The 26,120-nt window shown below is 45.9% G+C and overlaps 1 protein-coding gene across 1 annotated transcript in view; it reads right to left on the minus strand.

Moving 5' to 3' along the window:
* The window catches only part of BTAF1 (B-TFIID TATA-box binding protein associated factor 1), a 3,603,226-nt gene that overhangs the window by 3,561,062 nt on the left and 16,044 nt on the right, over positions 1 to 26,120 (minus strand). The window lies entirely within an intron of this gene.

Here is a 26,120-nt window from a genome sequence, read left to right on the forward strand (position 1 = left end):
GAGGATCTATGTATAGGATGGTGTAGCTAAAATGCCCTGCAGGACTGCCGTAGCAAAGCATGCTCTGGATCTGGAATATAAAGGTAAATTGTAATGCTTGGAAAATGTATGCATGGAGCTCCATGTAGCAGCTTCTAAAATGTCCTTGGTAGCCACCCCTCTTAAGAAGGCTGTGGAGGTGGCTGTGGCTCTCGTGGAATTAGGTCTAATGTTAGCTGGCACAGTTTTTCCATGAAAGGAGCAACAAAAACGAATGCAATTCCCTATCCATTTTGAGATTGTCTGTTTGGAAATTGTTTTTCCTTGTGCACCAGCAGCATATGCTACCAACAGCTGGTCAGTTTTTCTGTAACTTTTAGTTCTGTCCAAGTAGTAGCGCAACTGTCTGTGTATGTCCAGGGTGTGAAGAAGTTTCTCCCCTTTGTTTTGTGGATTCGGAAAGAAGGTAGGCAAATGAATAGCTTGGTTTAATGAGACACTGGATACCACCTTTGGCATAAATGTAGGATTGGTTCTCAATGAGACTCTGTCCTGATGAAAAATAATAAATGGCTGTACTGCCATGAGGGCCTGTAACTCAGATACTCTTCTTGCTGAGGTTATGGCCAGAAGGAAGGCAGTCTTCCAAGACAGGAACTGTAGTTCAGCAGATGCTGCTGGTTCAAAGGGAGGCAGTGTTAGTTTTTCCAACACGAAGTTAAGGTCCCAAGTAGGCAGTGGTGGTGTCCTTGGCAGCTTGATGTTTTTAATTCCTCTTAGAAACTGCCTTAGGAGAGGATGTGAGAAGACAGGTGGATCAGTATTGTACTCTGCTGAAATTGCTGAAGCATGAATTTTAATGGAAGAGTAAGACAGACCATCGTGGAACATTTCTGCCAAGTATTCCAGGATACGTGCCATGTTCATCACTGTCGCATCTAGGCCCTTTGTGGTGTTCCAAGTGCGAAATCTTTTCCATTTTGCTGAATATGCCTTTCTTGTGGAAGGCCGGCGAGCTTCCATGATCATATCCTTCACTCTCTGGGATAGCCTATCCTGAGGAGGAGTCAAGGTATTTTCCAGGCTGTTAGTTGCAAGGTTTTCAGGTTGGAATGGAGAGTTTTGTAATTGTGCTGTGTCAGGAGAAGTGGCCATTGAGGAAGAGCCCATGGTATCGTGCGTGACATGCTCTTTAACAGTGGGTACCAGTGCTGTCTTGGCCAGTCCGGAGCTATCAGAATCACTTCTGGCTGCTCTGTCCTGATCTTCAGTAAGACCTTGGTCATTAATGGGAGAGGTGGAAATGCATACACTGTTAGAGTTCTCCAGCTGAAAGAGAGGGCGTCCACTTTCCATGCTTGTGGGTGGTATGTCCATGAGCAGAATTTCTTCAGCTAATGATTGTGGGGGAGGCAAAAAGATTTATGTCCGGCCTTCCCCATGATTGTGTTATCTGTAGAAAGATGTCTGGGTGCAGCATCCATTCGTGTGCATCCATGGTATTTCTGCTTAAGCTGTCTGCCAGTATATTGTCTTTCCCTGGCACAAATTGAGATTGCAGCTCTAGGTTGAGTTTCAAGGAAAGTTCCCATAGATTCATTGCCAGTCTGCAGAGGACAGGAATGGGTGCCTCCTTGCTTGTTTATGTACCACATTACTGTGGTGTTGTCTGTCCTTATTAGTAGGTGGCCTTGATGCAGAAAGGGTTTGAAGGCTTCGACTGCATGTATCACTGCCAGCAGTTCCTTTTGGTTTATGTGCATGCGTAGCTCTTTTTGTGACCGTAGACCTTGAATGCATTTGCCCTCCATGTGCGCTCCCCATCCGTGGTCTGAAGCGTCCGTTGTAATGGTTTGGCTGGCTATTGGTTTGCTGAAGGGAAGACCCCTGGTTGACTGGCTTGCTTCAGCCCACCACAAAAATTCCTTTTGAAGGCATGGAATGAGTGGTATCAAAGTTTCCAAGCTGCGACTGTGCTGAGTCCATAAACTCCTTAGGTACCATTGTCATTTCCTCATATGTAGCCTTGCTTGTGGAATCAGAAGGATGCAAAAAGCCATGTAACCCAGGGCCTGCAGGATTTTCCTTGCAGTCAGCTGAGTTTGTCTTGTCAGATTTTTGAAGTAATTGCCAGATTTTTGAAGTAATCTGGTAGTTGACTTTGTTTTTCTTCTGTGAGGAAAGCCATTTGGGTGGTTGTATCTAGATTCGCACCCAGAAAGGTTATTCTTTGGGATGGAACAAGTCTTGATTTGTGAATGTTGACTGTATATCCCAAGGCCTGAAGTAGGTGGATGGCATAATTCAAGTATTTTACCAAAGTTTGTTGGCTGTCCGCTTGTATAAGGCAGTCGTCCAGATATGGGTATATCTGAATCCCCTGAAGTCTGCAGTGTGCAATTACTGATGCCAGGCATTTCGTGAATACTCTGGGCGCAGTAGATAAGCCAAAGGGCAATGCTGAGAATTGATAAAGCTCTGAACCTGCAAGAAATCTGAGGTGTCTTCTGCAACTTTGTCTTATAGGGACATGCAGGTATGCCTCCTTGAGGTCTAGAGTTACCAGCCAAGACCCCTTGCCCAGCATGGGAAGGAGCTGCTGTAGAGTCAGCATTTTGAACTTTGGCACAATAAGATAAGTATTCAGTGCGGACAAGTCGAGAATAGGCCTCCATTGCTTTTCTTTTCTTGGAACAAGGAATAGTCTGGAATAAAATTCTTGGCCTTGTTCTGAGAGAGGAACCTTTTCTATAGCCTTCATTTGCATTAAGCTGGAGATTTGTTTCAAAGCCTCTGCCCTTTGATTCGGTGGCAGGTCTGGCATGCCTTTTCTTTTTGGTAATGTGTGAAAATGGAACCTGTATCCTTTGTCTATTATTTGTAGTGTCCATTTGTCCCTTGTAATACTGTGCCAATTTTCTGAGAATAAAGAAAGCTTTCCGCCCAAGGGTGCTTCCAATTGAGCCCTGGTTGGCGGTGTCAAAGTAAAGTCATTGAGCCTGTCCTTGTGCAGCAGTTGTAGGTCCTGCATTACCTCTCTGGTTGGGAGGCTGCCATTGACGTCCTCTGTAGGAGCCTCTAGCTTGCCCTCTACCTCTGGCACGCCTGTTCTTGCCTCTCTGAAACCTCTCTGTCTGGAAAGGACCAATTTTTGGAAGGCCAATTCCTGCTGAATCTTGGTGGTTGGACTTGGAGAAAATCTTTGACTGTTTGTACAGATTTTGCCTTTTCTTCAACTTTCTTTAGGACCTCCTGAGCCGTGGAGCCAAATAACTTTTGCTTTTCCAGTGGAGCATCCAGAAGCTTTGCTTTGACATGGTCTGGCAGAGATTGTTCCTTCAGCCAAGCATGCCTACGTATGACTGCACCAGTCAGAGCTGACCTACATGAAGCTTCCAATGCATCATAACCACATTGCAAAAAATGGTTGCTAACCTGTTGGGAGTTATGTACCAGATCCTGAAGTGATTTGCGATCTAGGGGTTCAGGTGAAGACAGTTTTTTATGCAATTCATATAACAAATACTCTTGGTACTGTATCATATGAAATTGACAATTTAATGCCCTCATAGAAAGAGTAGCAGAAGTATACACTTTTTTACCCCATCTCTCTAAAGCTCTAGACTCCCTTTCAGAGGGGAGAGGATTTTTTAGTAGTGGCAGCTGCAACCCCTTTAGGGCCCTGGGAAATAGTTTCTGGATCAGCAGTGTGGGCCTTGTAAAGGTGAAGATGTGAGTCCGGGACCCTGTAGTACCTATCGGGTTTGACAGGAGACGGAGGTAGAGAATCAGGGGTTGTGCTAGAGTCAGAGTACACATCATCAATGACATTTAAAACAGGAGGAATAGCCAAAGGTCTATGCTGAGGCAAATGCAAGAAGGTCCTTAATCTCTTCCTGGAATCAGAGAATTCCTGGCCCTGCCATTGGAAATGTTCTCTCATAGTGTGAAGTGTCGCCCCAAAGGAAAACTCTTCAGGAGGGGAGGCCGAGGGAATAGATTCCTCTGCATCAGAATCCTCGTAGGCCGAAAAAGCCTCCTCCTGGAGGTCCGAGAGAGTAGAGCCATCAGAGGCCTCATCTGAGGAGTGGGAATCAGAGGGCTCAACCCTGGGCCTTTTGTCTGGAGGAGGCTGAGAGCCCCTGTCCGGATGAGGTTGAGAGTCCCTAATTAAGGAGATAAGGTCCTCTGCTAAGCTTAGAATCTGTGAACTTGTAGTGGGTCCCAGAGGGATAACCTTGGGAGGCAAAGCTTTGGAGAGTTTAGCAGCTTTAGCCCTAGAGAATGCCTTAATGGACATGGATGCAGGAGGCCTGGCTGCACCACGTGCTGGTGTAGTTTTGTCTAAAGGTATGGTGTCGGAAGGTTCCAGGACACCAGTTTCTGTTGGAAATTCAATAACAGACTCAGCCAGGGCCTCCGGGACCGAGGTAGTCGGCTGAGCGGTTTCAGTGGTTGGAAGTACCAAGGACTCTGTTTCCGCCGAGACAGAGACACTCGCGGTAGGCCTGGCCGTGGTTTCAGCCGAAACCGCGGCCCGCGCGTGTCGGTCCTTGTCCTGCCGTTTCTTAATTAAATGTGAAGTCTGAGTCTCCGACGGCATATTGTACGAAAAACTAGCCCCCAAAAATTCCTCTGCAAACTCCGCCCGACGTCTAAGAGTGCGTCGGTTGAAGGAAGCACAGGCTGAACAGGCCGAGACGTCGTGGTCTGGGTCTAGGCAGGGGAGGCATTAAGAGTGGAAATCCTTATGAGGTATTTGTTTCCCACAAGTTAAACAATTATTAACTTTATCTGACATTGGCTGAGGCAAGAAAGAGTCCCCAATGGGGTACTTAGCTTTTTGAAGTCTTCGGTAGTTGAATTACAGGAGCTGGCCGACCGGCACTTGCGAACTGCTTCTGCTTCGGGCACCACGCAGCAAGAAAGACTGAGGAAGATGGCGTCGGCTGACTTTTATACCCCAAGCGCTCTGACGTCGGTGAAAGGGCGACATCAGCCGACGCCAGACCCAGACTTTGGAATCCGGCCGACCGAAGGGCTGCCTGAGGCAGGACAACCCATATGTGATGACTGCAGATGCATCCTTGAAGGACATCATGGTAAGTTTACCGGCCTTACTTACTCTCACTTAAGAAAATGTTAGTCTAATGTCATATGTTGTCAATGTTAATGCCCTAAAACAAATCTAAAATTACTTTTATACTTAAGATAAATTCCACACTAGAAGGGTGAACAGAACACACACTGAGGTGGCAGAAAGGTATGGCGAACAGATACAATAGGATTTGTGTTTAATTCCAGCTCAAGTAGCAGTCTAACTTCTCAAGGTTCACTCCTTTCCCTCTTTGCCAATTTTAAAATTTATGTCTTAACCTGATTTTACAAAGACTACATACAACTGTCACTGGTCAGGAACTTGGACAGGAAAGCATTTTTTTTTGCATTTTAAATGTGTTGCTAGAACAGCACTGTTTTAACTGGCCCTCTGGGAGGTGTGAATCTTGACCATTACCATAGGTAGGTAATGGGCTATCGGCCCTAGGGCCTATACAAGCGTAGCCATAACGATTCCCTGGCTATTGCTTCCCACAAATATTTACTTTCCTGGACCCCTGTCTAGGCAGGGCTACTGATGTGATCCCTGGGGTGAATTTCCCATCTCCCATCCAATTAAGGTTCCTTTTGAAGAGGACCTGTCTAACATGTATGGGCAATCTATTCCAGAGTATGGGGAGTCTCTGGGTCAGGAACCTATCCCTCCTGCATGTTCTATTCATCGCGATGACAAGGTTAGGATCCCTGGAGCGTGCGACTCGGAGAGATTGGGATTTCTTTAAGTGTATTATGTCCAACAACTCAGGGTTTGACAGTCTTGTATGTTAGGCAGAGATCGCCTCTGAGTTGGCGATATGCGAGAGTATAGCTGGAGCTTCTTTAGACTGTCAGCATAAGGCATCTGCTTTAGACCTGCGATTTGTTTTGTGAGGTATTTCTGCAGCCTTTCTAGTTGTTGCAGATGTCTTGCGAGGTACATACCAAACAGGGCATTGTACTCTATAATGGGTCTAATGAGGGATAAGTACAGAGGGACAACGACCTTTTTTTCTGGATGAAAAGTCCTTAGTGATGAGGTGCGTCACGTAGAAGGATTTTCTAACTGTTGGGGCTATGTGGTTTTCAACGGTGAGACCACTGTCCACCTGTGTCCCTAAGTCACTATCACACTTTCGGTGTTTAGTGTACTGCCACCTATGTGGTAGTTCACAGGTACGTGTTTTTTGTACTGCCACCTATGTGGTAGTTCACAGGTACGTGGTTTTTCCCAAAGGGGACAAAGTACAGTGGTGTACACTTACCATAAATGTACATGTTTGAGTGTATTCACTGTTGCAGTCATTACATTTGAGTTATCCCTGCCAGGGCAGCCCTCGGCCAGCCCGAATACCAGAGGCTTAGTATGTTTGCACTGACTGCTGTCGCTTCAGGACTGACGTCAGGTCGTCAGTAGCATAAAGTAAGGCAGCCGATGCCATTACATCAGTTTTTTATGCCCTAACCTGTCAGAAGCCCCCAAGTAGGAGCCAGGTTCTGGTGGAAGAACCCCACCCAGTAGAAAGTAAATACCAATATGTCCCTTAAAAAGGAAAGAGAAGAAAGGGGGGTGGAGGGAGGGAAACCAAGACCGCAACAGTGAATACACTTGAACATCTACATTTATGGTAAGTGTACACAACTGTACTATTTTCTTCGTGTTTCACTGCTGCAGTAATTACATTAGGGTTGATTCCCAAAGCTAAGGCTAAGGGTGGAGGCAGTCAAAGAAACCAAGGGCTGGCTAAGATGCCCTGCAAGACCGCAGAAGCAAACCCTGCCCTGGATTTGGAGAAGAGAGGCAGGTGGTAATGTTTGGTAAAAGTGTGAACAGATGTCCAGGTGGCAGCCTCCAGAATGCCCCTGGTAGGGACTCCTCTGAGAAAAACTGCAGAGGTGGAGGCTGCTCTGGTGAAGTGAGCCCTGACCCCCTTGGGGGGGGGGGGGCTTTCCATGTTGTTTGTAGCACAAATGGATGCAGTGTGCTATCCATTTGGAGATTGGTTTGCCTTCTACCCCTGTAGCAAAGCTAACCAGCAATTGATCAGACTTTCTGAAGGGTTTAGTCCTGTCTATATAGAATCTGAGCTGTCTGTGCACATCTAGAGTGTGCAAAATCCTTTCCCCCTTGTTTTGGGAATTAGGAAAAAAGGTGGGCAAATGAATGGATTGGATGACAGCCACATTGGACACCACCTTGGGCATGAAGGATGGATTAGTTCTGAGGGATACCCTGTCAGCATGTAAGATGACGGGTTTCACAGCTTGCAGCTCGGAGACTCTTCTGGCTGAAGTGATGGCTAGAAGGAATGCCGTCTTCCAGGAGAGAAACTTTAGCTCTGCAGAAGAAGCTGGTTCGAAATGAGGCAGGGTGAGTTTTTCAAAAACATAGTTAAGGTCCCAAGCTGGGGTGGGTGGCCTCAAGTTGCTAGCCCCTCTTAGGAACTGTATAATCAAAGGGTGAGAGAAAAGGGGCTGCTCAGTGGGAAAATGAGCACAAATAGCAGACATGATTTTTTTTTATAGAGGAGAAAGAGGCCACTGTGTAGTAGGTCAGCTAAGTAATCCAGGATGGGAAGGAGGGCTGTGCCGTATTGGCTCCTTTAGCCTGGATCCAGGTGCAGAACCTTTTCCATTTGCCAGCATAAGACTTTCTAGTGCTAGGGCGTCTGGCCTCATTGAAAAAAATCTAGAACCCGTTTACTGAGGTTGGCAGATTGCTCCTGGATTAAGGAATAAGTCAAGCTGCCAAATTGAGGGTCTGCAGTTGGGGATGCATGAATTCCCCTTCCCTCTGGGTCAGGAGGTTTGGAATCTTGAGGAAGATGCCATGGTGGCAGTGGTGACAGGCTGTGCAGGAAGGGGTACCAGTGCTGGCGAGGCCAGTCTGGAGCTATAAGAATTGTCCTTGGTTTTTCCTCCTTTATTTTGAGTAGTGGAGGAAAGGCACAGACCGATAGATTGACCCAGGGGAAGGACAGGGAATCCATTTTCCAAGCCATGCAGTGATGCTCCCTGGTGCAGAATTTCCTGAGCTGATGGTTGGTGTGGGAGGCAAAGAGGTCGACCTTCGGGGTGCCCCATTTCTGAGTTATTAGGGTGAAGGTTCTTCTGTTGAGCTGCCACTCGTGGTGGTCCAGAAAATGTCAGCTTAATTGGTCTGTCAAAGAGTTGAGAGAGCCTGGTAGGAATTGTGCTAACAGGTGCAGCTGCATGGCAGAGGCTGTGTGAATAGTGTCATAGCCAGCCTGCATAGAGGGTAGGATTGAGTCCCTCCCTGCTTGTTGATATACCACATCACAGTGGTGTCTGTTTTAATCAGGAAAGCACCTGGGGAGAGAAGGGGTTTGAAAACTATTAAGGTGTACTGGACAGCCATCATCTTTTTGGTCGATGTGCAGATGGATTTGCTGCGATCTCCATTGGCCCTGTATGCACCTGCCGTCCAGGTGTGCACCCCAAGCATAGTCTGATGCGCATCTGTGGTGATGGTCTGGGGAGCAGGGGGTGGTGAGAAAGGCAGCCCCTTGTTGTGGGAGCATGCTGTTGCCCACCAAAGAAATCTTTTCTGAGGCAAGGAATTATAGGTACAAGAGTTACCAGGTCTTGAGTGTGTTGACACCAAAGGCTTTTTAGGTACCACTGAAGTTTCCTCATACACAGTCTGGCATATGGAGTGAGTAGTACGCAAGATGCCATGAACCCCAGAGCTTGCAGGATCTTCCTTGCAGATAATTGGGGCCTGGTGGCTAGTAGAGAGAAGCAGGGTGTCAGGAAAATTTGTTTTGCTGGTGTAAGGAATGCCATTTGGAATGCTGTGTCCAGGCTTGCTCCCAGGAAGATGATCCTTTGGGTGGGCACCAGTTTGGATTTCTTTTTGTTGACTGTGTATCCTAGGGAGGTTAGTAGGGTCTTTACAAAGGCCAGGTGCTTGAGCAGCTTTTCCTGGCTGTCTGCCTGAATAAGGCAGTCGTCTAATTATGGGTAAATCTGGATATTCATTTGTCTGCAAATGGCAATGGCTGGAGCCAGACATTTTGTGAAAACTCTGGGAGCAGCAGATAAGCCAAAGAGAAGTGCAGAGAACTGAAAATGTTGAGATCCTGCCCTGAAACAGAGATATTTCCTGCATGATTCCCTGACAGGAATGTGGAGGTAGGCCTCTTTTAGATCCAGGGTGGCTAGCCAAGCGTTCTTGGAGAGCATGGGTAGCAGCTGCTGAAAGGTGAGCATTATGAATTTTGGGATCACCAGTAAGGTGTTTAGAATGGATAGATGGAGGATGGGGCGCCAGGTGCCCTCTTTTCTGGGCACCACTCTGCAGTAGAAACCTTGGCCTATCTGTTCTGCAGGAACGTTGTCTACTGCCCTCAAAGTTTGGGAATCACTATCTGAGGGGTTGGGATTCTTAGCAGAGGTGGCTTTAATCCCTTTAGGCCCTTGAGAAATTACCTCAGGGTCGGCAGTTGGACTTGTAAAAAGAAATGTGGGAATCAGGGACTCTATAGTACCAGTCTGGTTTTCGGGGTGCAAGAGGGAAGGTGTCAGGAGTTAAGCTGGATTCCATGAAAACATCCTCCACAACATCCAGGACTGGGGGGATGGCCAAGGATCTGTGCTGTGGAAGATCTAGGAATTCCCTGAGTCTCTTTTTAGACTGAGGGTAGTCTCGACTTTCCTACTGGAAATGTTCCTTTAAGGTATATGCAGGGTTTCCCCAAAGGAAAAATCCTCTGGGGAAGAGGCTGAAGGAATGGAATCCTTTGCATCAGAATCCTCATAAGTAGAGAGGGGTTGCATGTCTTCATATTCAGAAGCAGAGTCATCTGACTCTTGTTCAGACAGAGCTACAAAGGACAGATCTCTTCCTTTTGGAGGGGGACGCTTGGCTTCCCCTGATCAGCATGATAAGGTCTTCCACCATTTTAAGCATCTGAGACTGAGGCAAGGAAGCAGGTGCCTGGGAGTGGGTAGTTGGTTTCCAGGGAGTGGTTCGTACCTTGGGCCTAAGAAACTGTCATTTTCAAAAGAACGGTAGTTGCGAAAGAAGATGTCTGTTTGTGTAGAGAATCGGTAGTGCTAAGAACTTCCTCGGAAGCTGGTGCCTGCTCAGCGGCTCAGGACCCATCCAAGGTAGAGACAACTGTAGGACCTTTAGTCGAAGTTTTGCAGCATAGCGGACTCCAAAAGGGTCTCTGTAGTGGCCTGCAAATCCACAGAAGTAGGCATCAGGGGCTGCAAAAGCTCCTCACTAAGGACCAGAGAACTGACGACTAACTTAACGGAAGCGCCGTCAGTAGGTTTGGACCCGAGCGATCTCTCCTTACGTTTTTTCGAAAGATTTGCTGTCGGATGGCTTACCGAAGCCATATTGAAATTAGAGGACCAAGCCAAAATATCTGGCTACAATAAGCACCTAATGACGGATAGTTCTGGTGTTGAACACAGCACAGAAGCGACAACGGGGGACATCGTGGTCTGGGCCTAAGCAAGTGATGCAGTAAAAATAGAAGTCTCTGTGTGATATTTCCCTTCCACAGGCAAGACAATTAACTTTCTGACATTGGTTAGTGCAAGAAAAAAGGATCCCCAATGGGGTACTTGGCTTTAGAAGACTTAAACTTCAATTCAGTAGACGAAACTCTGGTAGCGGCTGACCAGCACTCATGCGAACTGCTTCTGCTTTGGGTTCCCCGGCAAGAAAGACTGATGTAATGGAGTCGGCTGCCTTACTTCATACTACTGATGACCAGACAGCAGTCCTGAAGAGATAACAGCCTATGCAGAAATACCAAGCCTCTGGTACTCGGGCCGGTTGAGGGCTACCTGGCAGGGATAACCTAAATGTAATGACTGGAACAGTGAAACACCAAGAATATCTATACATTTTTTGGCATTCAGCTTGAGCCCATGGCTCTGGCACCAGGCATCTGTTTCGGAAAAGCCCTTTTATAGTACATCCACATAATTTGGGGATTCAATAATGGCTCCCAGTTTGCAGTTATATGTGAACTTTGTAAGCCAGAGTCCCTTAGTGTTGGCCTGTACTTCAGAAAAGTAGATGCCAAACAAGAATGGTCCCAAGACAGAACCCTGTGGTACACCACTTGTCTGGAGCTTGATTTGGAATCTGCTACTTTTACAGTGTGCGGTCAGTAAACCAGTTTGCAACCCATCGAGTGACGTAGGGATTAATGCACAGCTTAGTAAGTTTATCTATGATTCCAGAGTGGGGAATAGTGTCGAAAGCCTTGCCGAGGTCCAAGTAGGCTGTGTGAACCACCTTACCCTCGTCCACGGCTCTGGAGACTGATTTGAAGAAGTCAATCAGGTTCAGAAGGCACCATCGGCCCTTCACAAACCCAAACTGGATGGGGTCCAGTGTTTGAAAGTTGCCAATGTCTTTGTTTATAAGTTCTATGATAATACGTTCCATGACCTTGCAGATCAGGCTCGTCAGACTGAGGGCACGGTAGTTCCCGGGATTCAAAAAGGATTCCCCCTTGTGGAGTGGGATGACTGTAGCTGTGCGCCACTCTATGGGCATGAAGCCTGAGGTGAGGTTATGATTAAACATGAGACATAGGTGAGGTGCCAGTTCATTTTGTAGTTCATGCAGTACACAGCCTGGGATGTCGTCTGGTCCCATGGATGTTGTATTCTTGGCTTTGGAGAGTGCGGTTTTTACCTGAGTGGCTGTGATTACCGGAATTTGGTATTCTTTTGTTATTGAGATGAGCCCTTTAGGGGGTGAAGTTGGCACTGAATCTATCGGCCAGGATATTGGCAATATCCTTGGGATCAGTATATCTAGTGCCATTCTGCTGTAGCTCAGAGCAGATCTGAGTATTGCCATTTAGATTCTTGACATAGCTAAAGAAAGCCTTGTGGTTATCTTTGGAATCTTTGGCAATTGTTTGTTTTCGTAACTAGCTTTGGAAGATTTTATGAGGGATCTCGGCCTTCTACAGAGGCTGGTGAGCGAGTATTTCGAATCCTGGGTTCTTCCTCTTTTCTGCAACAGTTTCTTCCTTCCATTGTACAGCTTGTTTATGGCAGGGGACCACCAGATTGGCTCCTTTTTTTTTTTTTTTTTTTAAAAAGAGGACAGCATCTTGGTTCTATTTGGGACGGCTTGGTCCATGCATGAGTGAATGTGCTCATACAGCACCTTAGTATGTATAATCCTTTCTAGAAGTTCTGAAAGTCTAGGCAGAACACTGGCAGACCAACAGCTTGATTCAAAGTCAACTCTGAAAGCTAAGAACAAATCCCTAAACTTATTATTTATGCCCAAAGTCAGAGAGACACTAACTGTATGGGAGACTAGATAGAGTTCACCCACCCCGAGAGCTTGCAACTCAACTGTTCTTGCAGACGTCAGAGCAATGATGACTACCGTTTTCTGAAGTCAAGAACCTTGCATCAGCTTGATAAGCAGATTTGAAAAGTGGCAGTCAGCTTCTCCAGCACAAAGCTGAGATCCCAACGAGGAGTGACCTATTTGAGATCGCAAGTGTAAAAATTCCTTTCAAAAACTGTTTTACAGAGGAGAGGAAGGTCCATGAGCAGACATGCTAAAATAGCCCCAAGATGAACACTTAGATAGACATAAGAGGCCACAGGAAACTAGCTCTCTCAAATATTTGAGCACCAGTGGTACAAAATACCCGATGTGCCCTTGGTTACTGCTCAGGCACCTACTATAAAAAATCTTGCACTTACGTATATACAATTTTCTAGGAGGCGGCTTTCTTGCCTCTTATTGCCTGCTGCATTTCCTCATGAATTAACTGCCTAAAAAGTATTAAAATGTTATCATTCAGGGAGTCACAGTTGAAGATTAAGACTGAGGTGCAACAAGTGTTACCTGACTTCCATGACTTGAGCCAGTCTGCGGAAGCTTGTGTTAATTGCCCTTAGCCGGTTTTATAGGAAACCAGAACCAATGTTGTCCGAGCCAAAAGGGGGTCACCCACAATGATTTTTGGAGTTTCCTTCTAAATCTTCAGAATTACCCTTTCTAGACTTGCTTGCAGAGAGTCCTGTTGCAGAATCTGTTTTGAAAAGTAGCCAACATGCATTTGATACATTTCCCACAACTATCTCAGTCCTGGAAGACTCCCCCCAAACTCAATTTCCATTTGTGAAGGTCTGTCCTGGTCCCGCTCAGCTCGACTGCCACTATGTCTTGCTCTGACAATATTTAAGATGTCTGGACAGTAAAGGAATGCTGTAGAGCTACAGCCAAAGCCATCATAGCCAGCCTACGTAAGGTGGAATACCTTTCATCTCCCTACTTGTTTATACACCACATGACTGTGGTACTGCCTGTAATCACTTGATGCCCTGGTGACCATAGCTGGAGAGATACCAAGCCATGGACCACAGCCAACATCTTCTTTGTAATGAAGAGCTTAAGTCTATCTGAATGACTTCACATGCCTTGCATCTTCAACTCCTATGGAAACTGCTTCCCAAGCAAAATCTGAAGAATCTGTGGTGGTAGACTGATTTGGGGTCAGAGATGAGAAAGGGAGATCTGGGTTCAGCTAAATCTGTCATCTCCACCAATGCAGTTCCATTTTCAGAAAGCCCAAAACTGGAATTAGATGCTCCAGAGGAAGTAATTGCTGGGTCCATGCATTTTTTCAGAAACCACTGCTCCTTTTTAATGTGCAACTTGGCTAAGGGAATCATGAGAATCACACAAGCCACAAAACCCCAAGATCCTGAGAGTCTCTTGCAGAAGTCCAAAACTGACTGGAGCACCTCAGGAAAGATTCCAGATAAAAATCCATTTTCTCTTGTGTCAGAAAACCACTTTGAGGAGAAGTATGTTGAAGACAGCCAAAAAACAACCCTGACAGACAGTCACTGGAGGATTTTGCAATATTTATCCAGAAGCATAGACAGGCAGAGAGAGACATAACCCAGATTAATTACTCTTGACATCTGGGTAAGACTTTGCAAAGACAGGCAAGTTGTCTGTAAATGAAAGTATATGAATGCTATTCAGTTTACACTGAGCTACAACTGGGGCTAGACATTTAATGGATTCCCTTGCAGCTGTAGAACAAAGGGTAATACAGAGAACTAAAAATGTGTCACAGAAGGGAAAAACCTTAGAAATGTCTTGAAACCTGTGGCTATAGGAATATAGTAATACGCATATTTTCAAGTATAGTTTTACTATAACTAAAGGCAGAAATGAGGTGCACCGGGGTCAGTAAAACCAGCTTTTTGACTTAGTGCTTTCACATACAGATTTAGGAATGAAAGATCTAGTAGTGGTTTCCAAGAAGCCTCTTTCTTTGGTGGCACAAAGTCACAAACATTCTGGGATTAGAAGATTTTTCCCCTCTGACTTACTGGTAACTGTTTCTCTGACTCCATGTATGTGTAAAGACAGAAGAACCTGACGGAAATACTCTGGTTCAGAGACTGAGGAGGAATTCCCCAGAAAGGTTTTTGTATCCAGTTCCATCTGCAACCCTCCTGCACCACTTTTAACAATTAAAAGTCTGGGGTCCATCTTTTGCCAAGGAGCATGTTGAAGACTTATGTGGGACATATTTGTGCAGATATCTGAAGGAAAAGAAAGGGGGGACACTGGCATAATCACTCTGTACTGTTGGTCTTCATCCTTTAATAAAGGGACCCCAGTTTCTTATTCTCTCTCTGGCCACTGGTCTAGCTCCTTGATTTCCAGAATAAGATTGCTTTTGCTTATTTGGCTTTTTAGTGAAACAGGGAGGCCAACAACATTTGTATTGGAAAAACAGATCATCTTCGATATCCTCCAAATCAAATTGTCCTCTTTCATTGTATTGTTCAACAAACTATGTAACAGAAGAGCCAAACAATACTTCTGTTTAAAGAAGAATCTAAGACTACACATTTTTCTCTCATCAGCAAACTTTTGGTTATGTACTCAAGCGCATCTTCAATACTATAGCTGCGGCCCCGCTGTTCATATGCCAAGGTCCGAGGGAAGGAGGGAGGGATGGATGAAGACAAATTAAGTCAAACTACTCAGATGGAACGTTATGGCGAGTACATAACTTTATCTGAAGTAGTTTACTTCATTTGGTCTTCAATCTGTGGGACAGAGTCCCCAGCTACTAAACTCCTGGGAGGCACTCATGGAAGGATATTCCGGAGCAGTGTGGAACCAAAGGATGCTCTCCTTCTGGAAGTCACATCCAATTTGTAATGAGAAATAAACGTATGGGATGAGGACCAAGTAGCTGCAGAACAAATATCCAAAGACACACTAGACCAAAAGGCCGCAAACGTAGCCATGGACCTAGTGGAATAAGCTTTCACCTGACCTGGAGGAGATACGCCTCTGTCCTTAAGGATGCATGAAGAAATCCATTTAGCAATAGTGACCTTGGAGATAGGTTTCCCCAAAAAAGGTTTATAGAAAGATAGAAACAAATGATCAGACTTACAGAAATTTTTCGTCCTGTGTAAATAGATTCGCAACAGTCTATTAACATCTAACAGGTGGAGTTTGTATTCCATCTTCTTACAAAAATTAGGAAAAAATACATCCAAATTGATGGTCTGATATTGACTGATGATGCCATTTTAGGAAGAAAGGATGGGTTGGTTCAAAGGGAAACCCCATCTTTGTGAAAAAACATGCAAGGAACTTTGATGGATAAGGCCTGTACATTCTGAAACCCTTTTGGCAGAGGTAATAGCCACCAGAAAAGCCGTTTTCCAAGATAAATATTTCAGATCTGCTGTTGCAGCAGGCTTGAAAGGCGGAGCAACCAAAGCTTGAAGAACCATAGTAAGGTCCCATGAGGGAACAGGGTTCTTTGACCAGGGGGCGTAACAAAAAGGTGCCTCTAATAAAGGCTTTACACCGTCTGGAGGAGGCTAGAGGCAGAATGCTTGCCCACATGAAAATGAGAAATGGGAACCAACTGAACTTTGGCAGTAGAAAAGCTCCATGTTGAAAAATATCAGCTAGAAATTCAAGAATGGCAGAAATAGGAGCCGTGAAAGGGTCTAAACTCCTTTGAGAGGCCCAAAAGGAAAAACGTTTCCACTTGCTGCGATAAACCTTTTCGAAGACTTATGAGCAGCCACCAAAATAGATCGGAGGAGGATAGCCCAGGAGTCTTAATCACGGGAAAGTACAGTTGTGTACCTACCATAAATGTAGATGTTAGAGTGTATTCACTGTTCCAGTCATTAGACTTGGGTTATCCTGCTGGCAGGCGACTCGCAGTCGGCCCGAGTTCTGAAGTCTTGGTCCGGTGTCGGTTGCTGTCGCCTCTTCCCTGACGTCAGTGCGCCAGGGGTATAAAGGTTGCAACAGACGCCATTTTCTTCAGTTTTTCTTGCCCCAGATGTCAGGTGCCCCCAGATAGGAAGGCTGGAAAGATAAAATTATGCCAAAAACCATGCATACATTACTATAAACATTTCCTTCATCTACAAGCAAATACACCACATAGGTTGTATAGAGTTGAGAAGTACAGAAAAGTCCCAGCAATGAAAAGGGGGATGGGTGGGTGGGTAACCTGGACTGCAACAGTGAATTCACTCAAACATCTACATTTATGGTAGGTACACAACTGTACTATGTTCATCATGTTTCACTGTTGCAGTCATTACACTTGGGTAGAATCCCAAAGCTGAGGTTGGGCGGCTGGGTCTAAATTGGATTTGGTGAGGCTACCAGGCCCTGCAGAACTGCAGTGGCAAAGCCTGCTCTGGATTTAGAGTAGAGAGGTAAGTGGTAGTGCTTGCTGAAAGTGTGCACTGAGCTCCAGGTTGCAGCTTCTAAAATGTCTTTGGTTGGTACTCTGAGAAAAGCTGCTGAAATGGCTGCTGCTCTGGTAGAATGAGGCCTAATGCCCTTAGGCACTGATTTGCCATGTTACAGAAGCGGATGCAGTGGCCTATCCATTTTGAAATTGTCTGCTTTGTAATAGGCTTTCCTTGTGATCCTGCAGCATAGGCTACAAACAGTTGCTCAGTTTTTCTGAAAGCTTTTGTTTTGTCCAAGTAGAATCGTAGCTGTCTGTGTATATCCAAAGAGTGCAGAAGTCTCTCCCCCTTTATTCTGGGGATTTGGGTAGAAAGTAGGTAAATGAATGGATTGGTTCAAGGCCACATTGGAGACAACTTTTGGCATGAATGTTGGGTTTGTCCTAAGAGAGACCCTGTCCTGATGAAAAATGATGAAAGGTTCCACAGCCATTAATGCCTGTAACTGACACTCTTTTTGCTGAAGTTATTGCTAGGAGCAGAGCAGTTTTCCATGATAAGACTTTTAGATCAACTGTGCTGGCTGGTTCAAAAGGAGGCAGTGTGAGTTTTTCTAAAACAAAATTGAGATCCCAAGTTGGTACTGGTGCTCTCCTTGGGGGTCTTGTATTTTTTCTCTCTGAGGTACTGTCGTAGTAGAGGATGTGAATAAATAGGAGGTTCTGTATTGTAATGAGCTGAAATGGCAGAGGCATGGATTTTAATTTATGAGAAAGATAGGCCTTTGTCCAGCATCTCAGTTCGGTATTGTAAAATCTGAGGTATATTAGGGACAAGTGGTTCGAGCCCTTGTGCCTGGTTCCAAGCACAGAATCTCTTCCATTTTTCTGCACAAGATTTCCTAGTGCTGGGCCTCCTGGCTTCTAAAATGACATCCATAACAGCTTTAGAGAGGTGCAGTCTGAATGGCTACATTATCTGCCATGCTGCCAGGTTTAAGGTTCTGAGTTGACTGTGCAGAATCTGATTGTTTTGTCAGAAGATGAGGAATTTTAGGTAGAGGCCAAGCTGGGCCTTGAGACAAACTCTTTAGGATTGGGTACCAGTGCTGGCGTGGCCAGTCTGGGGCAATCAGGATAATTTTTGGCCTTTCTTGTCTGACTTTTAGGAGTACCTTGGTAAGGAGAGGTATCGGAGGGAAGGCATAGACTGTCAGGCCTTTCCAGCTGAATGATAGAGCATCCACTTTCCATGCTTGAGAGTGATAAGTTCTTGTGCAGAATTTCTGTATTTGGTAATTGTGAGGGGAGGCCAAAAGATCTATGTCTGGGCGTCCCCATTTCCTCGTTATCATGCTGAACACCTGTGGATTTACTTTCCATTCGTGAGGATCCATGAGATTTCTGCTTAGTTCGTTTGCCAGTGTATTTTTTGTTCCTGGCAGGAATTGTGCCTGCAGACGTACTTGATAGGTCAGTGCTGTGTTCCACAAAGTCATGGCTTGCCTGCATAGGGGGTAGGAATGTGTGCCCCCTTGCTTTCTTATGTACAACATAACTGGGGTATTGTCAGTCTTTATTAATAGTTGTCCTGGATGTAGTAGGTCCTTGAAAGCTGTCAGGTTATTCTGTACAACTAGCATCTTTTTTGATTGATGTGAATATGCATTTGTTCCTTGGGCCACGTGCCCCGAATACATTTTCCTGCCATACGTGCCCCCCAGGCATAATCCGATGCATCTGTTTTTGTCTGCCTGACTATGGGTAAAGTGAAAGGCCATCCCTTGTTGTGGTGACAGGCCTGGGCCTACCATCGAAACTCCTGTTGTAGGCAGGGAATTAAAGTTATGATAGTCTCCAGGCTGTGGCAATGCTGAGTCCAAACACTTTTTAGATACCATTGTAGCTTCCTCTTATGCAGTTTTGCATATGGAATTAGTAGAATGCAGGATGCCATGAAGCCCAGGGCCTGCAGAAGTTTTCTTGCAGGCAGCTGGGTTTTTGCTGCCATCATTTGAAAGTAATGAGTCAGTTGCCTTTGTCTGGCGTGAGATAAGCCATCTGGGCAGTTGTATTTAAGCTTGCACCCAGGAATAATATCTCTTGACAGGGCACTAGTTTTGATTTCTTTTCATTTACTGTGTACCCTAGGCAAATTAGCAATCTTTTTACAAACGCCAGATGCTTTAGTAGAATGTCCTTGCTCTCTGCTTGAATAAGGCAGTCGTCCAAGTAGGGAAATATTTGAATTCCTTTTTGTCTGCAAAATGCAATTACTGGTGCCAGGCATTTTGTGAAGACCCTGGGCGCAGTAGATGAGCCAAAGGGCAGTGCAGAGAACTGGTAATGCATTGAGCCTGCTATGAATCAGAGATATCTTCTGCAAGATTGTCTGATTGGGACATGCAGGTATGCCTCCTTGAGGTCCAAAGTAACTAGCCAAGCCTTCTTGCCCAGCATGGGCAGAAGTTGATGTAGTGTTAACATTTTGAATTTTGGAAAATCCAGAAAAGTATTTAGGATTGACAGGTCCAGTATTGGTCTCCAGGCTTTGTCCTTTCTGGGTTCTAAGAAAAGTCTTGAGTAAAATCCTTATCCCTGTTCTTGCTGTGGAACTTTTTGAATAGCTCCCATGTCCATAAGAGCAGCAAATTGTTTTTGTGCCTCTGCCCATTGGTTTTGTAGCAGGTCTGGCATACCTTTTGGTTTTGGAAGCGTGTGGAAGTGGAACCTGTAACCTGAGAAACAATATTCAGCACCCATTGGTCTTGGGTGATCATGTGCCAATTTTTTGAGAAAAATGCTAGCTTCCCCCCTAGGGGTGCTGTCAAAAGTTAAGTGCTTGGCATTTGCAGAGGGAAGTCATTGGGACTGTTTCCTATAAGGTTGTGATTTGTCTTCCCTCCTTTGGGGGCTGAAGCATCCCATTGTTTAGGTCGGTAGGAGCCTTGGGGCATCCGTATCTGCCTCTGTGGCCTGACTCTGGAAAGGAACAATTTTTTGAAGGCCAGTTTCTGCTAAATCTAGGTGGTTGAACCTGTAAGAAATCCCTCACTATCTGCATTGACTTTGCTTTATCCTCCATTTTCTTTAACACTTCTGCCTTAACACCAAACAAAGCATCATGCTGTAATGGAGCATCCGATAATTTTACTTTAACATGGTCAGGTAAACTTTGTTCTTTCAACCAAGCAAGCTTTTGAATAACAGAGCCTGTAACTGCGCTCTACAAGAAGCCTCTAATGAATCAAAACCACATTGCAGAGTATGCTTTCCCACTTGCTCAACTGCATGCAATAAATCCTGCATTTCCTTACTGTCAGGACCTTCTGTATTTGAAACCATTTTCTGTTTTAACAATGACATGAGGTACTGTTGGTATTTAAGCATGTGAAACTGACAGTTTAAAGCTCTTACAGCTAAAGTAGCAGAAGTGTAAACTTTTTTCCCCCATCTGTCCAGAGCTCTGGAGTCCCCATCAGAGGGGACAGGATTTTTAGCAGTGGAAGCCTTAACCACTTTTGGACCCTGAGAAATTGTTTCCGGGTCTGCAGCGGGATTTTTGTAAAGAAATTTATGAGAGTCAGGGACTCTGTAGTACCCGTCTGGCTTGACTGGTGCAGGGGGTAAAAAATCAGGAGACAGACTGGATTCAGAAAAAAAACAACAATATCAAGCATGGGGGGGTAGCCAGGGGCCTGTGCTGAGGCAATAAAAGGACGTCTCTGAGCCTTTTCTTGGATTCTGAATGCTCCCTCATGGTGTGCAGGGTTTACCCAAAGGAATAATCCTCAGGCGGAGAGGCTGAAGGTATGGACTCTTCTGCATCAGAGTCCTCACAGGGAGGGAGACGATATCCCTGATCAGAAGAGGAGTCAGAGGAAATAGAAACCTGGTCAGAGGAATCAGTGTCTTGCCTAAGCCTTTTATCAGGAGACGGATGGGAGCCCCTGATTAAAGTAAGTAGGTCTTCGGCCATTTTAAGCATCTGTTTCTTTGGCATAGATGACTGTTCTGGAGAATGCTGTACTTGTTTCCTTGTCTTTAATGGTGTTTTTGACTTTGCTTTTGCTGCTGTACTGGGCTTAATTGTAAGCTGTGAATGTCTGAAAACATCCTCGGAAGCCAATGCCTGCTCAGCAGCTCCGGACCCATCTGAGGGTATAGTTTCCGTAGGCCCAATACCTTGAGTTTCCACAGGCCTCGGTGTCTCCACGTGGCTGTCTGTTACGGCCTGTGGCTCTGAGGTAGCAGGTGTCAGGGGCTGCGAAAGCACCTCACTGAGAACCGGTGACTGGCCTAGAAGAGGCTTAGTCTGTTTTGGACCTCGGATATGCCTGTCCTTTTCTTTGTCTTTGCGTTTTTTATAAATTCCGGTCGGTTGTTCCGATGGCATTATGTAATTAAACCTTCGGCCAAAATAATGTAGAGCAAAATCAAACAGACGTTTAATAGTGCGTTTATTGACTCTAGCACAAAACCGACAACTAGTGATGTCGTGGTCAGGGCCTAGGCAAGGAATACAGTAAGAGTGAAAGTCCTTATGAGGCATTTGCTTCCCACAAGAAATACAATTATTAACTTTTACTGACATCTGTCTGGAGCAAGAAAAAGTTTCCCCAACGGGGTACTTAGCTTTATTGAGGACTTCAGTTCTGAAACTCAATTTTGAAAATCTCAGGAGTCTGCTGACCAGCACTTGCGAACTGCTTTTGCTTCGGGCACCGCACGGCAAGAAAGACTGAAGAAAATTGTGTCAGTTGCAACTTTTATACCCCTGGCGCACTGACGTTAGGGAAGAGGCGACAGCAACAGTCAGACCAAGGCTTTTATAACTCGTGCCGACTGCAGGTCGCCTGCCAGCAGGATAACCGACTGCGGGTCGCCTGCCAGCAGGATAACCCAAGTGTAATGACTGCAACAGTGAAACACGAACATCTGGAGCAGCCAAGCTGTGAGCTTCAAACTGTCCAGATTCGGATGAGGCACTCCCAAAGGGTGTGAAATTAGATCCTGAATGGGATCCAGGATCCAAGGCGGAGTCAGAAGGTGAGACCAAAGGAAGGGAAACCATACCTGGTGAGGCCAAAACGGGGCAATGAGGATCACTTTGCTCCCAAGTCGACAAGCTTTCTGTAGAAACCTAGGAATTAACAGGTACTGGCGGATAAGCATACAGAAGACCTAGTATGAACTAGAGCGTCTCTGGGGGAATCCCCCGGCAGGGGGTTCAGAGCGGAAAACTCACTGCACTTCGCATTGGAAGGCGATGCTAAGAGATCGCAATGTTGACCCCACTTGCGGAAGATCTGTTCCACTACTGAAAGATTCAGAGACCACTCATAAGGCATTAGAATGGTCAGACAACCTGTCCGCTACAATGTTGGACCGTCCCAGAATGTGAATTGCGATGAGAAAGTGACCGGTGGAGATCCCCCATTCCCACACTCTCATGGCCTCGCAACAAAGGGGATAAGATCTAGTCCCTCCCTGTTTGTTGATATACCAGACCACTGACATGTCTGAATTGCAACCATTCCCAGGTAAGAAAAGCATGAAGGGCCTGCAACACTAGAAGGACCGCCCTCATCTCTAGGACATTTATGTGCAAGATGGTCTCTATAGGGGACCACAGGCCTTGGACCATCCTGCCCAAACAATGTCCCCCCCACCCGAGTTGGGAGGCATCCGTGGTCATTGTGGCTTGGGCAAGGGCTGGAACAAAGGGTCGTCCCACCAAAATGTCCAGAGAACACATCCACCACATGAGGGATGACCAGCAGACTTGACTGAGTTGAACTGGATACGCCAATGGCAGTTCCAACAGGGACCATTGTACAGCTAGAGTCCACTGTAGAATTCTCATGTGTAACCGAGCACATGGGAGTTATGGACGCCACCATCGAGCCTAAGGCCCTCAACACAGATTCCGCCATTGGAAGATGAGAGTGGTAGATCACGGAGACATGCATCCTCAGGTTTTGTACTCTCTCCGAGGTCAGGAAGATTTTGCACTGAAGAGTATCTATCCTGGCATCAATGTAGTCTATCACCTGTACAGGGTTCTAGGAGAGATTTGGATGCATTGATTGTGATCCCCAAACGCAGGGCAAAAGTCAGGAAATAATCCCTGGTTTGGGAGAGTAGACACCTGGTGGGAGCAGTGAGGAGCCAATTATAGGTTCATAGGTAGATATACTAGGCTATCTGCCCTAGGGCATTTATAAGCCTAGCCTGAGTGTATTTGGCTTCTGCCTCCCTATAAGATTAGCCTACTGTGCCTCTGTAAAGTAGGTCACAGAAGGTACCATTTTAAGATTAGTTTACTGTGCCTCTATCTAGCAGGGACACAGAAGAGATCCCAGGGGTGAATTTGCGATTTCCCATTCACACGTCCAGATTTTGCTCGAAGAGGGTCAGCGAGGGGCTATGTCTAACATGAACTGGGATTCTATTCCAGAGTGAGGGGAGCCTCTGGGAAACTAATCTGTCCCTCCAGCATGTCCTATTTATTTTTGTGCTGAGGTTTAGTTCCCTGGAGCGTGTAGCTCTAAGGGACTTGGATTTTGTGAGGTGGAGCATGTCCATTAATTCTGGGTTTGACATGGCTTTGTACGTCAGGCATAGATCGCCTCTGAGTAGGCGGTAAGCAACTGAGTAGAGCTGGAGTTTTAGTCAAGCTGCGTAGGACATCTGTTTGTAGCCCATGATCCTCTTGGTGAGGTACTTTTGGGGTCTCTCCAGTTGCTGCAGGTGTCGGGTAAGGTACATCCCAAAGGGGGCACTGTATTCAATTATGGGCCTGATGAGTGATGAGTAGAAGGGCACAATGACCTCTCGATCTAGATGCGAACCCTTTCGTGATAAGGTGGGCTATAGAGAAGGTCTTTCTAACCACTTTGGCAACATGATTATCAAAGGAGAGATTACTATCTACGTTGGTCCCCAAATCTCTAACTACTTCTTCCGTACTTAATGGATTACCACCTATGTGGTAATTTGTGGGCACCTTGTTTTTACCAAAGGGGATGACTATGCACTTTTTAGCATTTAGCTTGAGGCCGTGGCTCTGGCACCAAGCATCTGTGTCTGTGACACCCTTTTGGGGGATGCTTGTGTCAGCTGGAGATTCGATGCCCCCAGTTTGCAGTCATCTGTGAACTTTGTCAGCCATAATCCCCCCCCCAGTGTTAGCCTGAACCTCAGAAGTATATACCGAACAAGAGAGGTCCCAGAACTGAGCCCTGTGGGACGCCACTTGTAACTGGTTTGGATTCGGACATGGCATCTGCGATTCTGACCATGTGGGTTCTATCTCTGAGCCAGTTTGCAACCCATCTTGTGATACAGGGGTTGATATTTAAGCTGGTAAGCTTATGATGCCCAAGTGAGATATTGTGTCGAAGGCTTTTGCGAAGTCCAGGTAGGCTGTGTGGACTACCTTGTCCTCATCTATGGCTTTGGTAACTGTTTCAAAGAAATCAACTAGGTTTAAGAGGCAAGATCTGCCCTTAAAGCCGAATTGGGTAGGGTCCAGTGTCTGGAGGCTCCCAATGTCTTTGTTTACGAGTTCCATGATAATATGCTCCATAGCTTTACAGACCAGACTAGTCAGGCTTATGGGGCGATAGTTTCCGGGGTCCGTTGTGGCACCACCTTTGTGGAGTGGGACCACTGTAGCTGTACGCCATTCTTTAGGTACATATCCTGTAGTAAGGCTAAGTTTGAACAGTGACTTAATGTGAGGGTTCAGTTCTTCTTGGAGCTCGTGTAAGACACAGCTTGGGAAACAGTTCGGTCCCATAGATGCTGTGTTTTTTGCTTTGGAGAGGGCAGCTTTCACCTGTGCATCTGCGATGTCAGGGAGGTTACATTCAGTTGGGATAGGCATTTGCTCCTTTGGGTGGGGGGGGGTTTGCACTGAATCTGTCTGCCAGGATGTTGGCTAGGTCTGTAGGTTCGGTATATTTTGTACCGTTATGCAACAATTCAGAGCATATCTGGGAGTTTCCACCCATGTTCCTGACATAACTAAAGAAGGCCTTGTGATTATCTTTAGTGTCTAGGGCAATTTTTCTTTCGAAACTGGCCTTTGATGATTTTATGAGGACTCGAAGTTTCTTGCTAATACTGATCAGAGATGCCTTCCCTTTTTGGGATTTTGCTCTGTCATGTAGTAGCTTCCTCCTGTTGTATAGCTTATTTATGGCCGGGGTCCACCAGATCGGTCTCCTGTTTTTGGAGGAGTGAGTCTTGGTTTTATTTGGGATAGCACTATCCATGCATTCCTGTAGGTGCTCATAGAAAGCATTTGTAAAGGATTCTGCAGATTGGGCTGTATTATCCTCTGGCCCAGGGGCTTTGAAGGATTCCACCTCAGTCTTGAGAAGTGCAAAGTTGGCTTTTGAGAAATTCTTTACAGTGATTTCCTTGGCTGGCGGTGGGGACAGGATATGGACGTCCAGGGAAATTTGTTTATGGTCTGATCTTACCAATGAGGGGTTTACCTCTGGTGTGGAACAGAGTCCCCATGTTGGTGATGACCAGGTCCAATATGCTGTTCCCTCTTGTGGGAGTGGTGACCAATTGTTCCATTGCGTTAGAGTTTATAAATTCAAGGAACCGTTGGGCGAGGGTGTTTGGGCTTGAGAAGTTTTCCCAGTCAATGTTTGGGTAGTTGAAGTCACCCGATAACAGTGTTTGGAGAGACCTTCATATTCTCCAGTGTTCTCAGGAATGCCAAGTGGGGTTCCTGTAATAGGGAGGGTGTTCTGTAGCAGGCTACAAACTGAAAGGCAGTTTTGCCCGCGGTTAGTTGCACATGGATGGTTTCCAATGCTTCGTGCAGTGCCACTAACCTGGAGGTGTAGGTCTCTTTGATTAATATAGATACTCCCCCTCCTTTTGTGCTTCGGTCTGAGTATTGGGGCCGAAACGCATGGTATGAGTTATAACCTGGTAGTGCTGGGGTGCTCTCAGGAGCCTTGAACCAGGTTTCTGTTACTGCACAGACATCCATTTTCTCCATACTGAGGAGAGCCTCGAGTGAGTGCATCTTGAGGTTTAGACTTCTGGCATTGAGTAGCATTACCTTTAGTTTTTTTATCCTTGCGTTATCTATGGTGGTGGGTTTGTCCTTTGAGCGTTGCCTAAAAAAGGCACTATGGGGGTGGCAAGAGCCTTGGCCAGTATACGAAAACCTAAGGGTGACAGGTGCAAGCCGTCCCTAGCGAAGCAACGTGGCTTGTCGAGCATGTCATCCCAGGCTGACAGACACTGGATCCCCTTTGAATGACACCAATACTTAAGCCAATT

This window comes from Protopterus annectens, chromosome 14.part0 (genome assembly GCF_019279795.1).
Source record: "Protopterus annectens isolate FY-2018-M chromosome 14.part0, PAN1.0, whole genome shotgun sequence".
Classification (NCBI taxonomy): domain Eukaryota; kingdom Metazoa; phylum Chordata; order Ceratodontiformes; family Protopteridae; genus Protopterus; species Protopterus annectens.